The sequence below is a fragment of the Caretta caretta genome, chromosome 3 (genome assembly GCF_965140235.1).
Source record: "Caretta caretta isolate rCarCar2 chromosome 3, rCarCar1.hap1, whole genome shotgun sequence".
Classification (NCBI taxonomy): domain Eukaryota; kingdom Metazoa; phylum Chordata; order Testudines; family Cheloniidae; genus Caretta; species Caretta caretta.
The window spans coordinates 204529727-204545162 of NC_134208.1; the positions used below are offsets into that span (position 1 = coordinate 204529727).

General features: G+C 43.3%; 1 long non-coding RNA gene across 1 annotated transcript in view; it reads left to right on the plus strand.

Moving 5' to 3' along the window:
* Positions 1 to 13863: 13863 nt before the first annotated feature.
* Positions 13864 to 15436, plus strand: part of LOC125633354 (uncharacterized) — a 45002-nt gene continuing 43429 nt past the window's right edge. The window contains exon 1 of the long non-coding RNA XR_007355576.2: positions 13864 to 14095. This is a non-coding gene — a long non-coding RNA (uncharacterized LOC125633354). The remainder of the gene's footprint in view (positions 14096 to 15436) is intronic.

Here is a 15436-nt window from a genome sequence, read left to right on the forward strand (position 1 = left end):
GGATAGGATGTACCCTGGTTAGATCTGATAGAATGACTACACCAGTTTGAACACACATGTATGAAAATGTTTTCTATGGCTTGCAGCACACTCAGCTGTTGAACGCTTTAGGGCTCAATCCTGTAAGGTGCTGAGCACACTGGCTTGATCCAGCAAAGCACTCAAGCACGTGCTTAATATTAAATAGGTAACTAGTCCCTTTGGCTTCAATGTGCCTACTCATGTGCTTAAAGTTAAGCATATGCTTAAACACTTTGCTGAATCAAGCCAGGGCATCCAGCACCGGGAAGGACTGAGCCCTCAAGGCTGACAAATATTTGAGTCATGCTGTGAAGAGATCAGGGAACTGCTATAGGCCAGGACCTGCTCCCACTGAAGCTGATGGCAAAACTCCCATTGACTTCAGTCATGCAGAATTCTGGATCCCCTACTCAGTGTGTATCTCTGAAGTCAATGGAATTTCACCAGCACACGTGAGATAAATATCAAAGCCTCGGCCCCTGTTGATTGGTTGTGCTGTGTGATCCTCAGCCACAATTTATGCAGCTCTTGAACTGAACTTTAAATTACCTTTCTAAAGGTGTCATTGTTTTTAGATTTCAGAGTGGCAGCCGTGTTAGTCTGTATCAGCAAAAAGAACGAGGAGTCCTTGTGGCACCTTGGAGACTAACAAATTTATTTGAGCATGAGCTTTCATGGGCTAAAGCCCACTTCATCAGATGCATGCAGTGGAAAATACAGTAGGAAGATATATATACGGAGAACATGAAAAAATGGGGGTTGCCGTACCAACTCTAATGAGACTAATCGATTAAGGTGGGCTATTATCAGCAGGAGAAAAAAAACTTTTGTGGTGATAATCAGGATGGCCCATTTCAAATAGTTGACAGCAGCGGGACTTTCAGAAGTGCTTAGTGTTATCTTAACTCTGCTCCCACTGAAGTCAATGGTACAACTCCCTTTTGAGGGATGTTACCCCAAGTCAAACAGGGAGTCCATGAGAGAGCCAAAAACTGAACCAAGGTCTTCTGAGGTACCTTAACTGCAAGACAATTCTTCCTCTCTGTGATTATTTTCTCCAGCAATTTTTAAAAATGGGTCTTTGCTTTATTTATTTTTCCTGTTTCAAACTAATTTTTCCTTTCACCACCATAAATACAGTGACATTTAGGTTCTTCGCCAGTTGCTTCCACTCTATGAATTTGATCGAGCTCTGCTAACTTTCCTCAGGAGTGAGCGGAAATTCAATTGCTCTTGGCAATTGCTCCAATCCAGCTGTGCTGTTCAACTATCACAAATCATTGCAGGGGAATGTATATTTGTAATAGCTAATGGGCAATGTGCAAGATCAGTCTAATCTCTGTTTAGTGCAAAGCTTGCATTTGATCTTGTGCACTTGGAATGTGCAAGCTCATTAAAGACAGGATTCATCCTTTTTAACAATCAAGATTTGTTTCTAGTGTGCCCATGCATTAAATCTAGAAATTAAGGAAATGAGTTTTCTGCTAAAAATCAGCAAATTGTGTATTCTTGGAATGATGTTTCTATTGTTTTCTTTTAGAAAACGTATTCTCAAGGCTCCACATTTGGATAGCAAATAATGAATTCTTACTAAGTGAATGAACTTGCTTAGTAAAGTCAAAGAGAAATAAAGAAAATAAACAAGAACATTAGAATACTCACACACGGGGTGAGGCAGATCTAGCTATTCTGTGTAAGAGTAAATGTTCAGTTTCGCTGTTTGCACCATGAATGGTATAACTTTGAAGTGGATTGAGTCTTGCCCTCCTGTGGGAGCTAAGAGTGAAAATCAGACCCTTTACAGATGTGGCTAAGTATTAGATACGGTTGCAAATTGGAATTTTCTTCTCATGGGAAATTCCAATCATTTGAATTTTGATTTTGTTCTGAATCAGAACAAAAAGTGAAAGTATTAGAATTCTTTCACAGAATGGAAAGTTTTTTAAAATTTTTCATTCGGAAATTGTTTCAGCTTGGATAGACATTAATCTGTATCCCCCTGATATGTCACAGTGCCTCATGGGATTTGTCGTTTGAATGGGATTTGTCGTTTGAATGCCTCCTGCCTCCATGCGCCCAGCCAGGCTCACCAGACAGACCAGCCCAGCCATGATGCACTATGGTTACATGACACCCGCACCTCGTGACACACTGCTTTGCTTCAGCCACAGAGGAGACCATAGTGCCTCATGGGAAATGCAGTTCAGGCAGGGAGCCCATCAACATGGTGATGATAGAATGGTCTCTTTCTAGCCAGTTTAATTTTCCAGTTTTTCTGCCTAAGTAGAATGCTGCAGTGTCTGGGCTCAGTTCTGTAATGGTTTGGCACTCTACAACATTTTTGTTTGCTTTTGTGGATATAATATGTGGGCAGCAGTGTTATGTGTAACCAGTAAATGAATCAAACATACGTTGAGGCAGAATGGACTTTACCAACGATATGATCACCAACTGAAAAGAATCATACTGCAGCTGACAATATGCATTTCCCCAAGATCTAACTCGTGTACATTCGGATACACAGAACAAGCAACATTTTATAACAACCCTATCTGACTACTCCGAATAACATGACAGTTCCTTCAAGGTGTGACCATTCTCAGGGCAGGAACTGAGAATGCTCAGCACCTCCTAGGAGTGGGAAAATGTTTAGATCCAGTAAAGAACTGCTTTCATATAAAATAATACCAATAATCAAGAGAACATTTCTGTTTATATTGGTTGAGATATTCCAAGCCAGCTAGGAGATTTGAGCACTGAACCACTGAAATTAATGGGAGTGGTGTAAGTCCCTGTGTCAGCTTTGAAAATTGCAACCAACAGATCTTACACACTTTAAAAAAACCAAACCAAGCTGCATTTTTGGCCAAAAACCAGCTGCCTGGTGACCTTTTTACAAATTTGATAGCACATCACTTATACACTCTTTTCAGTAACCAGTCAAGCAGCTACTTGTTGCCAGAGCCTGAACTCTGATACAGTTATACTACTGAAACACCTGTTAACAAGGTAAGAATAACAATTTTGACCAGCATTTTCCATCTGTAACTTGCAAATGATACATCTCTTTGTAACCCAGAAAAAATTAGGTCCACTCCAGGGTTAAAAGAGTACGTTACCAAAGTTCTGCTTTTATTTTGCCACTTTTCCCATTGTTGTTGCAGCTCGTATCCTTGGCTGGAAAATAGCTTATCTTACAACTCGGCAAATGGCACTAGTTTTGCCAAGAACTTGCTTTATATTAACTTTGCCCTTGTGTAGCTGCCCATCATCCATTAACAAGGATATGCTTATGTCATAACAACAACTTCAGAAATGTTGAAATCAAGGATTGAAAAAGGAAAATACAAAACATTCAACAGATGTGTAGACTCCCCAACAATAAAGGTAGAAGCCAGATTCTTAGCTGGCGTAAATCCATATCGCTTCATGCTGAGGATCTGGCCTACTATGTACTAGTTTGGTTTGATGCACTGGGTTCTCTGAGTTCTGAGGGCTACAGCCAAGATCTTCAAAAGTGACTTGTGATTTTGGGTGTCTCAGCAGCATGAGACATCTTAAAGGTACCTGATTTTCAAAGGGCAGATGTTCAGCACTCTCTGAAAATCAGGCCACTTTAAGGTGTCTCAGTGTAAGCACCCAAAATTGCTAGTGACTTTCAGAAATCTTGGCCTATAGGTGTATAGTGGATTGCATGAAGGTTAATATGAGTCTGTAGCTAGAAGCTATGGTTTCTGATCCACCATGGGAGGGTGAGTAGGGGTAGGGAAGCTGTAGTGGGGTTTTCAGTCTATATAAAGTAGGCTGGTGAGGTGGACTGGGTTTTCTGCCTTGTGATTGAATAATAGTTGGGAGAAAAGATGTCTCTGGATTGCATATGAAGAATAATATGGCCTCTTGACAATAGTGGGTAGTTGATGTATAAGGAGAGTAAGTAGGAAGATGTTGATGTTTCTGGTTGATAATGGATTAGCGAATGGTCTGCAGATGAGTCTGAAGGCCTAATATGTTAGATAGGTGCTTCAGAGCTACACTCTGAACATAAGAGGATTTTCTTGAACCCATTTTCATCAAACTTGGCTTGTTATTTAAATCTCATTGAAACTTAAAAATCAAGCCAAGTCTGAAGGCTGTGGGTTTGATTTCCACTGCTGAAGGAGAGGTGAAGATTGCATACCCTACCCAAGACAGCATTGCTGTTGGGAGGATTTAGCCTTGGAGAGGATGGCATTCTCACAACTTGACTTCCCTACGTGTTTCACCAGGAGACAGCAACCATAGCGCTAGATTGGGTGTTGGGCTAGACACCCATGCAAGACCTTCTGAACCCCAGAATGACATTGGACATTGGGTCTGCATGTGCAGGAGTAAGAGGGGGCTGAGAGCTTTGGATCCCAGAGCAGGTGGTAGGGAAGTGGGTAGGGAATGGGTAGAACTTTGGCTCCATTCCCCTACATGGTGGGCAGAATAGCTGAGCTGGCACGGGAAGCGTTGTAGTTTGCTGCTATTATAGGGTAGCAACAAATGACTACTTCCTTGGAGCAAAGAGGGAGCAGGGAGGAATTGTGACTCATCAGGGTGGCCTGGAAGTACATTACCTCCCAGAGCTACTGCTGGGACAGGCCAGCTTGTACACCACCTTTTGTTCAAGGCATTGTGTAAAGTCACAATCTGGCCCTTGAATTGTGACTGGACATGTGCACTGCTGGCAAATCTCAGGAGATAGACTCCTGGCCAGAATCTGATACCACATCTGCCAAAGAGTAGCGTCTTTCTCTACAAATGGTGCCATTGACTTTGTACCCCTGACTGAGTAAGAGACTGTTCAAGGTGAGTAAGTACATTGGACTCTGTCCCCAGATTGGCACATCTCCTTGGTGCCCTGGCCACCTCCTTCACCAACCAGCCCTGCCCACGTTCTATATTGTTTGGGTCCATTGAGGGTCTCCCTACAAGAGCCCCAAGTACATAAATGCCTACAAAATTACTTTTGCCACCACTTTAAAAGAAAAAAGCTGAAGAACAAAAACAGTTGTTGGCTCTTAAAAACCCTATAGTTAGGGTGACCAGATAGCAAGTGTGAAAAATTACAACACTTTTTTGTGTGTGTCTGTGTGTGGGGTGCGGGTTAATAGTTGTGTATATAAGACAAAGCCCCTAATATCAGGACATCTGGTCACCCTAGTGCCAGTTGAATTTTTATTAAGTGAATGAAGCTAATAACTTTTTCATGTGTGTGTGTGTATACGCGTGCTGTTGACTGATCAAAGAAGGGCAGCAGCCACAGTGATAAGTGGAAACCAGTTATTCCTGTAAGAAACATTTACCTTTTCAATATAGAAAACCTTTCAAATTGCTCTACAGATAGTTCCAGGACAATATTTATGGCGTAATTATGCCACTAATAACGTGTACCTTATAATAAAAAGAACAGGAGGACTTGTGGCACCTTAGCGACTAACCCATTTATTTGAGCATAAGCTTTTGTGAGCTACAGCTGAATGCATCCGATGAAGTGAGCTGTAGCTCACGAAAGCTGATGCTCAAATAAATGGGTTAGTCTCTGAGGTGCCACAAGTCCTCCTGTTCTCCTTGCGAATACAGACTGACACGGCTGCTACTCTGATACCTTATAATACATTCTTCATCTTGCTATTCCTTTGGCAGTGCATGTTGTATTACCTGCCTTGACTCAGCCAACTAGTAAACTCTGTTGGCCAAAGATGGGCCTGAACTGAATCCTCACAGCTTTAGTGATGGGAGAGATGGAATCTGAACCTAGATCTGCACTTCAGTTTTACTGTTGGCCTATATTCCTATAAGGGGCAGAGCCAAAAGCCCCAGATCACAGAATCCCTCAATTTGGGCAGGCTTTGCCCTTTAGATCACAATCTGTCTCCGTCTCTGCCGCTAGCATTCTGCATGGTGCACACACCCACTTACAGTGCATGCTGCATCTGGTAGAACCACATGTATTTGAAAATACGAGGTCACATCGCAGAGAGTATGAACACCTCCCAGCCACCCATTCAGGCCTAAAAATGCTCTGTGCCTACCCCCATCACTGAACTGGGATCCAACGGCTTTTCAAGAGTTAAAAGCAAAACACTGGTGGGCCACCTCTTCAGTTGGTGTAAATCAACTCAATGGAGCTAAGCTGATGCGCACCAGTTGAGGAGCTGGCTCTGATCACTGTAAGGTACCAGAGCTCATTCATTTATATTTTTTTTTAAAAGCCAGCCAGTAGCGTATTTATTGTCCATAAAGCTGGAAAATGGAACAGAAGCCAAGATGACTAATGCAAAATGAAATAATTTGTGATCACAGCATTCGTTCGTCAGTGACCTCATCTGAATAATGATCTAGACTCTAGAAGGAAACTGTAAGTTTATGCGAGTGTTTTCGGGTGGGTTGTTTCCATCTTGCGGTTTGTGGCTGGCAAACAAGTTGCTCTAATAAATATCAAACAATTCCTTGGAAGACTGTTTTGTTTCGCTTGCACTGAGCTGCTGACCTTTGAGGAAATGTTCGTAAACAGGGCAAGAATGAGAAGCCCGTGTTCCTGTAACCCTGCGAATGATGACAGCCAGGGATGTTTCTCCTTCAGTGGAAGCTTCTCCTTTGAATGACATGAAAAGATCACGTTCAGAATAAATTGACAGCAGCAGCCTGAGGTTACCTGTTGGGTACCAGAATGTGATGGCTGTGTATGAGCCAGGGATACCTGTTAGCACTGCAGCCTATTCTAAATGTTGGGAAATGGTGCTGGGGAAACATGCTGTAACTTCAACCCAAAATACAGATCACACTTTCTGGGTGTGTTGACGCATCAGGACAACTTGTTTCAAAACATTAGTGTAAAGGCAGAGAGAGAGTGTGTGGTTCATGTTAGATACACAGAAAACATTGGAATGGAACTATTCCCACAAAGATGATGGATTTTACTGGGGGAGATTCCTTATATAATAACAGGCATGGTGGAAGAATTCCCTTTTTTGAAAGGCAAAGTCATTTTATGCACATTCGTGGCTGTGTATTACTCCATTTCTCTATATTGCTTCTACAAATTAAGAAGAAGAAAAAAACTTGCCAGAAACTAAGCTATATAATGAATCTAACACCCTCATTTACTATCTAAAACCATGGGGATTTGTCCTCTCATTTTGGTATCTGCCTTCTTTAACTAACATGCTACATATGCTCATAGGGAATCTTAAGAAAGTGCTTGAAAATTCAAAGACCTGAGGCCAGATCCTCACCTTGTATAGACTGGCATAGCTCCATTCAAACCTATGGAGCCTCAGTGATTGACACCAGCTGAAAATCTGGCCCTTGATTCTGATCTCATACCAATTTGACAGCACTGAAAATTGATTGACTATAAGGGGATTACTCTGGATTTACACAGGCCTAAATGAGCAAGGAATTTGGCTCATCTAGGCTAATTCTGAGCTCCAATGGAGCGACACCAATTCACACCAGCTGAGGATCTGGCTCAGTAAATGAAAATGAAAAGCTGTATCCGATCTGCAATCAACCAATAATTAAAATATGCTTCAACAAGCTATTTCTTTTATTTCCCCTGTGTTCTGCACTCAGTTCATGATCACATGGCACTGCTTATTTTCTTAATATACAAGAGAAAAAATCTTGGATGTTACAATTGCCTTCCCTTCTATTTTATTTATTTTATGTGTCAGGTGGTTTCACTTCCATTAGAAAAAATATAAATATGTTTAATTCAGTTTTTTTCTTTAAAAATCATTCCATATAAACCAGAGAAGAGTGGAGGGGATTATGCAAGTCAGAAGACCTTGCTTTCAAGATTGCACTGAGCTGCACACTCAGTAGCAGATCTAGGGATGTTGAACTTGAGTCTTCTGCATGGACGGAAAGTGCTGACCAAAGGGGTGCCGGGTGGCAGTGAAATTACACTGAATGTGTGTATACATAGAGCTGCATAACATACTACAAGAAAATGAATGAACCAGTTTCAGTCCTTGCACCATGGCCCCTTTCTACTGCTCTGCTGAGGGTAATGGGCTGTCGACTGGATGGATCTCCCCAGCTGAGTATTCCCCCTCAGCCAGGTGTGGAGTAGTCCCCAACTGGTCTGGAGCCATCGCAGCTAGCTTCTACGTCACCCCTCAACCAGCCAGGGCTCAAGGGGAGTGGCAGGAAGGAGAGGGAATGGAGCCAAATTGTACTGAGAATTTGCAATTCCCAGCTGGCAAATGGTCCTCTACTACCTACCATAGTCTGCTTCCCCAATGCTGCTCTAAAATATGCTGAGGACTGGGGCAGAATAGAGTGGGCCCCAAATTCAAGAGCTGCAACTGGCTCCTTTGTGCCACGCCACCTCTCAATTTGTATTTCACTCTGTCTGTATTTTCTCTGCAGCAGAGAACCTGGCCTGAAATGTTCAGGGTCCCTGTATGATTAGGTGTCAAGTTGTAGAGAAGCCGGTTTTTAAAGCAGATCGATCCTGTGCCCATAAAGGAGCCAGTCCTGCTCCCACTGAAAACGATGGCAAAACAATTGACTTCAGCATGATGAGGAGCAAGCCCATAAAGTATGTTTGGATTTATAACATGTATATCTGACCCAATCCATACAGCAATCACGCTTTATGTTACACCCAGTGCTTAATTTGCGCCAGGGCTTGCCAGGGCTGACCCCCAGTCTGTAGAGTCAGACCCCGCCCTGACTCTACACTTAGCAGTTCATAGCCCCGGGCACCTCTGGTCTTGCTGCATCAATTATGAATGCAAAAAAAGTGCTTGAACGCCAGCACCTCTTTCATTACAAATTAAGCACTGGTTCTACCACTGACCAGGTATGTCATTCTTGAGATATACTGTTTATACCTGAACAGAACCAGCTGTGCATAGTCACATGGAGTCTTTAGGCTTCCTGCTCTTAGCTCATTTAGTGCTGGGGAAAGTACAGATGATTCTGAAGAAGGTGTTTGTTTTTAAAACAACTAACCTTGAGCTAATGGTATGGCCATATAAGCAATCAACCATTAAGATGACATTAATGGTTGGCTTTGTAAACAATCCGGTCATCTTTTAAAATGCTGCTTCTTTCATTGTCACACAGCCTCAGGGCGGGTAAATATCTCACTGTTCCATAGCGGTAAGAAATGCAAGAATTTGAACCGCTAAAGAAGTTGGATGATATAGTAAAATGGCTGCGGATAGAAAAGGAGGATGCTTTACACTGGCTTTCTGCAGAACACATGTCTGATAGAAGACACTTGTAAATGGGGGGCAAAAGGTTAGTTCTTCATCTGGAAAGTAATCCTTGGACAACAGCGATAAAAGGTGAGATAAAGGTTGGTTGAAATGTAGATTTTTTCCTGTCCAGAAATTGTTGACCATATCCTCAGCTGGTAGAAAATGGTATAGCTCCACTGAGCAGCAGAGGATCTGGCTCTGTATGCCTGAAACGTTAAGCTGCTGTCATGAGGAAAATGGAGGGGTAGAAAACAATGCCGCCATCATCTTTATATAACAGAAGATCAGCCTCCATTCGTGGCTGAGTGGTTGTTATTTTAGGATAGCCTATATTTAATCAGATCAAGAAACTTTTAAGTTGAGGACCCAAGAGTAGGAAAATTCTGCCCAGCCACACTGAGGCATAGTAAGGACTAATTAGATAATGTTTGTAAGTGCTTATGTAACGATGCTGCCTTTGGTGGGACACTACTGAGAGTATCAATTCAGGACAAATTGCTTAGAGCAGGGCAGTCACAGCCCAAAGCTGGAGTTCCTTTACTATTAAGGCACCAAACCAGCCAAACAGAGAGGATTTCAGTTTTACCCCACTGGCTAACCAGAAGTCATACAAGGAATTCCCTTAGACACTCCAGTTTCCCAGTATCACCACCAGCAGCCACTTCTTATGCGGACGACTGGTTATGAAAACCAATACCCCAGTAAAAGAAAAAAGGTTCTCCTGAAAGTACCAAGCCCCAGACCCAGGTCAATATACAAGTCAGATCTTACCCACAAATCACGCTGTTGCCAATCCTTTAGAATCTAAAATCTGAAGGTTTATTCATAAAAAGGAAGAAATATAGATGAGAGCTAAAACTGGTTAAATGGAATCAATGACATACAGTAATGGCAAAGTTCTTGATTCAGGCTTGTAGCAGTAAAGGAATAAACTGCAGGCTCAAATCAAGTCTCTGGGGTACATCCACAGCTTGAAGGGTCATTCGGTCCTTTGTTCAGAGCTTCAGCGTAGCAAAGTTCCTCCAGAGGTTAGAAGCAGGATTGAAGACAAAATGGAGGGGTTTCCGGGGCCTTTTATATTCTCTGCCATGTGGAGGGACGCCCCTTTGTTCTTACTGTGGAAAATCACAGCAGCAAGATGGAGTTTGGAGTCACGTGGGCAAGTCACATGTGCATGCATGATTCCGTTCTTTACAGGGAGAGCAGCCATTGCTCACATGCTACCTTGAACGTTCCCAGGAAGATTTCTCATGTGGGTTGGAGTCTCCCAAAGTCCATTGTCAGTTAAGTGTTTCTTGATTGGGCACTTAATCTGCAAATTCCTTTCTGGAGAAGCTGACCAAATGCTTCACTAATGCTTCTTAGAATCAAACACATTGAGACACAAGTACATAGCCAATATTCATAACTTCAACTACAGAAATGATACACACATACAGATAGCATAATCATAACCAGCAAATCATAACCTTTCCATAGACACCTCACACGACACCCTATGTACAACATTTGAGGCAAATATATAACAGTGGTTGCAGTTTATGTCACTAACATCACCGCTTATTGTAACTATGATTATATTTATTACAAATGAGAGAAACCTTCCAAATTCACTTCTGCTTAGGACTTTAGGGGGAGATTGTCAAAGGCCCCCACCTCACATGGAAAATCAAAGGAAGTTGGGCATGTACTGCCCAATTGTACCTTTGAAAACAAAACCTCCCCTTTGTGTACTGTTATTATTTGTTATTTAAAGGGGTGAAACTCGTGGGTGCTGGGACGAGGCCCATCTTTGTTGCCTGGGCCCAGTCACATGCCATGAGTTAGGGTAACAGGTTATGCCTCAGTTTCAGGGCACAGATCAGCAGTTTCTGATACACAGGGCTATTGTTCCAGAACCGCTGTTCTGCCAAACTGACATATCACGCGGCCTTTGGCGACTGGTGCTCTTGCTTGCATGCCTGTTTGTTTTACAATAGTTCTTCTCCCTCATTCCATTTTGACACAGGATTTTCTATTATTTTCCACTCTGTGTTGGGGTCAACTTCTTCTCTTCCGACTGACTGATGCCAACACCAGGAACGAATTACAGCAGGCAGTTGCACTCTTCTCGTCCCTTCAGTCATATAGGATGCCCATCGCTGTGGCATCTGGTCTGGTGTGAAAGATCTGATATTTGTAGGGTTCCCCTATGGGTTTCTCCAGCAGCACAAGAGTGCTGGCTGCACTAAGAGTGTTGGAAGACTGCATGGGACGACCCCTAACATGTGGATTCCATACGTTGGCTAATCATCTTGAGTCTCTTCCATATCCATACTCTGACAAAGCTCTGGCATGATGGGTTGAGATCTCTTGTCTGCCATGCCAACTATGGGCCTGTGCCAGGAGATTTTTAGCTGTACACACAAGGCTGGGGGGGGGGGGGGTGAAGATAACACCTATATTGTGGTGAGACCATGGCATCCTTTAGGTTATGGCTCACTTTAGCTCCCACTGGGAGAAGGCTTCATTTCATTGGTCCGTAGTGATGGATGGGCCTAACTGGGTTTCAGATCTCTGTATATGCATAGACTAAACTCTTCCAGTGTTGGTGCCTCAATGAGGCACCTAAATCCCCCACCCTAAGAAAAGGGGCCTGATTTTTAGAGGTGCTCAGTGGGACCTCCCAGAGCTCAGCACCTCTGAAAATCAGCCCCCTTTATTTAGGTACCTAAATGTGGATTTAGGTGCCCAAACTTGCGTCTGGAAATGTTGGTCTTAGCTAAAACAGCAATAGGGGCTACTGAAAATCCAAAATCAGGATAAAATGGAAGGTGAAAGTACCATTGCCTCGCATGCTTCCTGCAGTGTCCCTGCAGGAATTCTTGGGACTAGCACAGGGGCTCTCCGTTTCTCACCCAGGCAGACAGAAGCACCGTGGCTGTACATTGTAATGGTACAAGGGAGCCCTTTGTCCCACTGTGCTGACTGCCCAAAGAGCTGTCAGGCAGTACAAGTCTTTCCATAGGAGAAGAGACCAAAGATGAGTCAAATAATCTAATCTGAAAATGAGAAGAGTAAGCAAAAATCTGCCTGAAAGATATAAGGGTGCTTATTTATATGACAGTAGTACTGTGAAGCCCCAGCTACATACTTAGCTAGTATGTGTTGCTCACATGCTCAAGGTCTGATTGCCAGATTTGGGGTCAGTCGTACGTCCAGCCACATCGGGCATCAGATGGCGATGGCTTGCAGCCTCTACTGACCTGAGCATCAAACCAAACTGAAACCGTTGAAAGGCTCCATGTTACCCAACAATCCCTTGCATTCCTTCTTGGTACTCATTGTCGTAGGCTCCGTCCTGATGAAAAAGGGGAAGCTCAACGTGCGACACCTGATACCTTTGTTAATCTAGAACAGTGGTTCTCAACCTATTTAACATTGTGGGCCGCATATGCATCTCTCTATGTGTTATGTGGGATGCACCCGCATGATAGATATACTATCTGTATGGCCCTGAGGATGTCACGTGGGCCACAGCTGTGTGCTGATTGGGCTGCAAGTAGCCCACGAGTTGCGAATCATTGAGCTAGAGCTACTTTTGGAGGAAGGGTGCTCCAGTGGTTGGGTGCTAGTCTAGGATTAATTCCCTGCTCTGCCACACACCTCTTGTGAGACCTCAGGTGAGTCACTTATGGTCTGTGTCTCAGTTCTCCACCTGTAAAATGGGGGTGATGATAATACTTCATAGAGGTGCTGGCTGGACAAATACATTACAGACATTACATTTCTTTTTGCGAATACAGACTAACACGGCTGTTACTCTGAAACCTGTCATTACAGACTGTGTGGTGCTTTGATACTATTATAATGGGAGATGTGATGGTTTGGGGAACGTGCTTATGTAAAGCTTATGAATTCTGGTTAATTTTATGCAACTACTGTATCTTTGAATGCCTCAGTGTATAGCGAGTCAGCCATTTGCTATCAGGGCTTGTGTCATGTACCTTGCAGATGTGGGCTAGGGAGGTGCGACAGGAACAATGAAGAGTCCCTAACCTGAACAATAAGAAAGCTGCAATCTAGGGGAAACAAGATGTCCCCAGGTTGTCTGCAGTGGGTGGGACTGGAGCAATGGAAAATCACCATCAGAAAAGAAGGAACAAAGACAAAAGGTAGAAGCTGCTGTTAAGAAGGGACATGCTCGCTAAGGGGGGGAAACGTTGTACTGTTGGACTTGAACAAACAGAGGGAAGATTGTTGCAGGAGAGAAGAGTCCATAACCAGGAAGAGAAGACTGAAATGGAGGAATGGGGTGCAGAATGGGGGACCTGAGACCCTGAGGCCACCGTCCCAAACCCAAAGAGCACTCAAGAGTGGTGAGAACTCTAAGGGAGAATATGGCACACAAGTGTTTGTTATTTTGCCTAGATTTGTGCCTTTCTTGTGCTTTGTCTATGAGTAAAGTGTGATTGGTTTAGAAAGTCCTCTACAAAGTCTGTGAGTTACTTTTTTCAACTATCACACATGCCCTGAAGGGTTAAACTATAAACTGGAGTACTCACAAAGGTGAAGCTCCTGGGACGGTGTGCTTGAGCAACCTGGGAGTCGGGGGGAGGGGGAATCAGCACATGTCTTGGCGGCCCAGGGCTGCTGGCTCCTATTTCCTAGAATTGGTACCAGACGAACACACCGTTCTTGGGAAGTGTATCTGCAAGACCAGAGACTGCGTCTGGAGCCTGCACAGACCCAGGGAGCTTAGAAGCACATGGATCCAGCTTGAGGGTCGAAACACAGCTGCCTGGTGAGCATACACAAAGCAGAGCTCACTCAGCCAAGACTCTGACAGCGGCCATGTAAGTATCTAAGTATATATAGTATAACAGACCATGTTTTAGCAATGTTCACATCCATGACTAATTTATTTATAAATACAGTTTTGCAACAATTACTCTTTCAGGCAGTAGAGAGGAAAAATCGCTCCTTTACAGACAGAAAGATACCTGTATCTGCTTTGAACCACAATTTTTCAGCCTGATGCAGTGCTTCTTCTTTGGAAGGGGTGGGGAGAACCCACCCCTTGGCAAACTGGGATATTCCTTTCAAAATCCTGACTGCTCGGAACAGAAAGGAAGTTTAGTCACCTTCCTGTGTGACTGAATTGCAAAAATGCTATCGTATCACTAGTTTTCCATGTAACTAAAGCAATTATGGGCTGTTACCAGTTGAAATAACACATACCGCCCTTTAGCAGTGAGTTATACTATCTCAAAGACAGATGTCGTATGGTTTGTAAGTTACCGAGAGATGAGTAAGCCGATTACACTTTCACTGTGTGTTTAGCTGCCATGTTTTCTCTCTTTCTCCGTCTGCTTAAATGAGATAACTAATAATGACAAGCCCGATCACATTTTGCTTGTTGAGGATAAGGCACTGCTTTTAACGGGCAATCTTCCATTTAAATACATCACAGTGCTTCTACTCAGACCCTGGTGTCTCTAACTGGATCACTCTTATTTACTACCATGAGGGGCAAAACAACCAATAGGCTGCTGACTTTTTCCAGTTACTGAATAGCCAGGAGGCCATGTGGTTTAATAATAAAACAAGGGAGGTGGAGTCAAAACCTGGTTCTGTTCTCAGTTCTGGCTCTTACGTGCTGTGTTCTTGGGCAAATTACATCCATTTACCCATCCATGAAATGGGTGGGATTATACTGCATTCATACAGCAGTGGGAGGTTTAATTAGTATTTGCAAAGTGCTTATGGTCTAGTGGATTAAGCACTGAACTGAGACATGGAGACATGGCTTCTCTGCCTAGCTCTGCTCCTGGATAACCTTGGGGAAGCCACTTCACTTCCTTGTGCCTCCGTTCCTGCATTTGTACAATGGAGATAATGATATTTCCCTCCTTTGTAAAGTGCCTTTGAGCTCTCCAGATGAAAAGCACTACATAAGAGGTAGGTACTGTTATTATTAATTACTGGGTTCTCATAAGAAAGATACTACATCAGTGGAAAGTATTATGGTTTCAGAGTAGCAGCCGTGTTAGCCTGTATCTGTAAAAAGAAAAGGAGGACTTGTGGCACCTTAGCGACTAACACATTTATTAGAGCATAAGCTTTCGTGAGCTACAGCTCACTTCATCCGATGCTGTAGCCCACGAAAGCTTATGCTCTAATAAATGTGTTAGTCT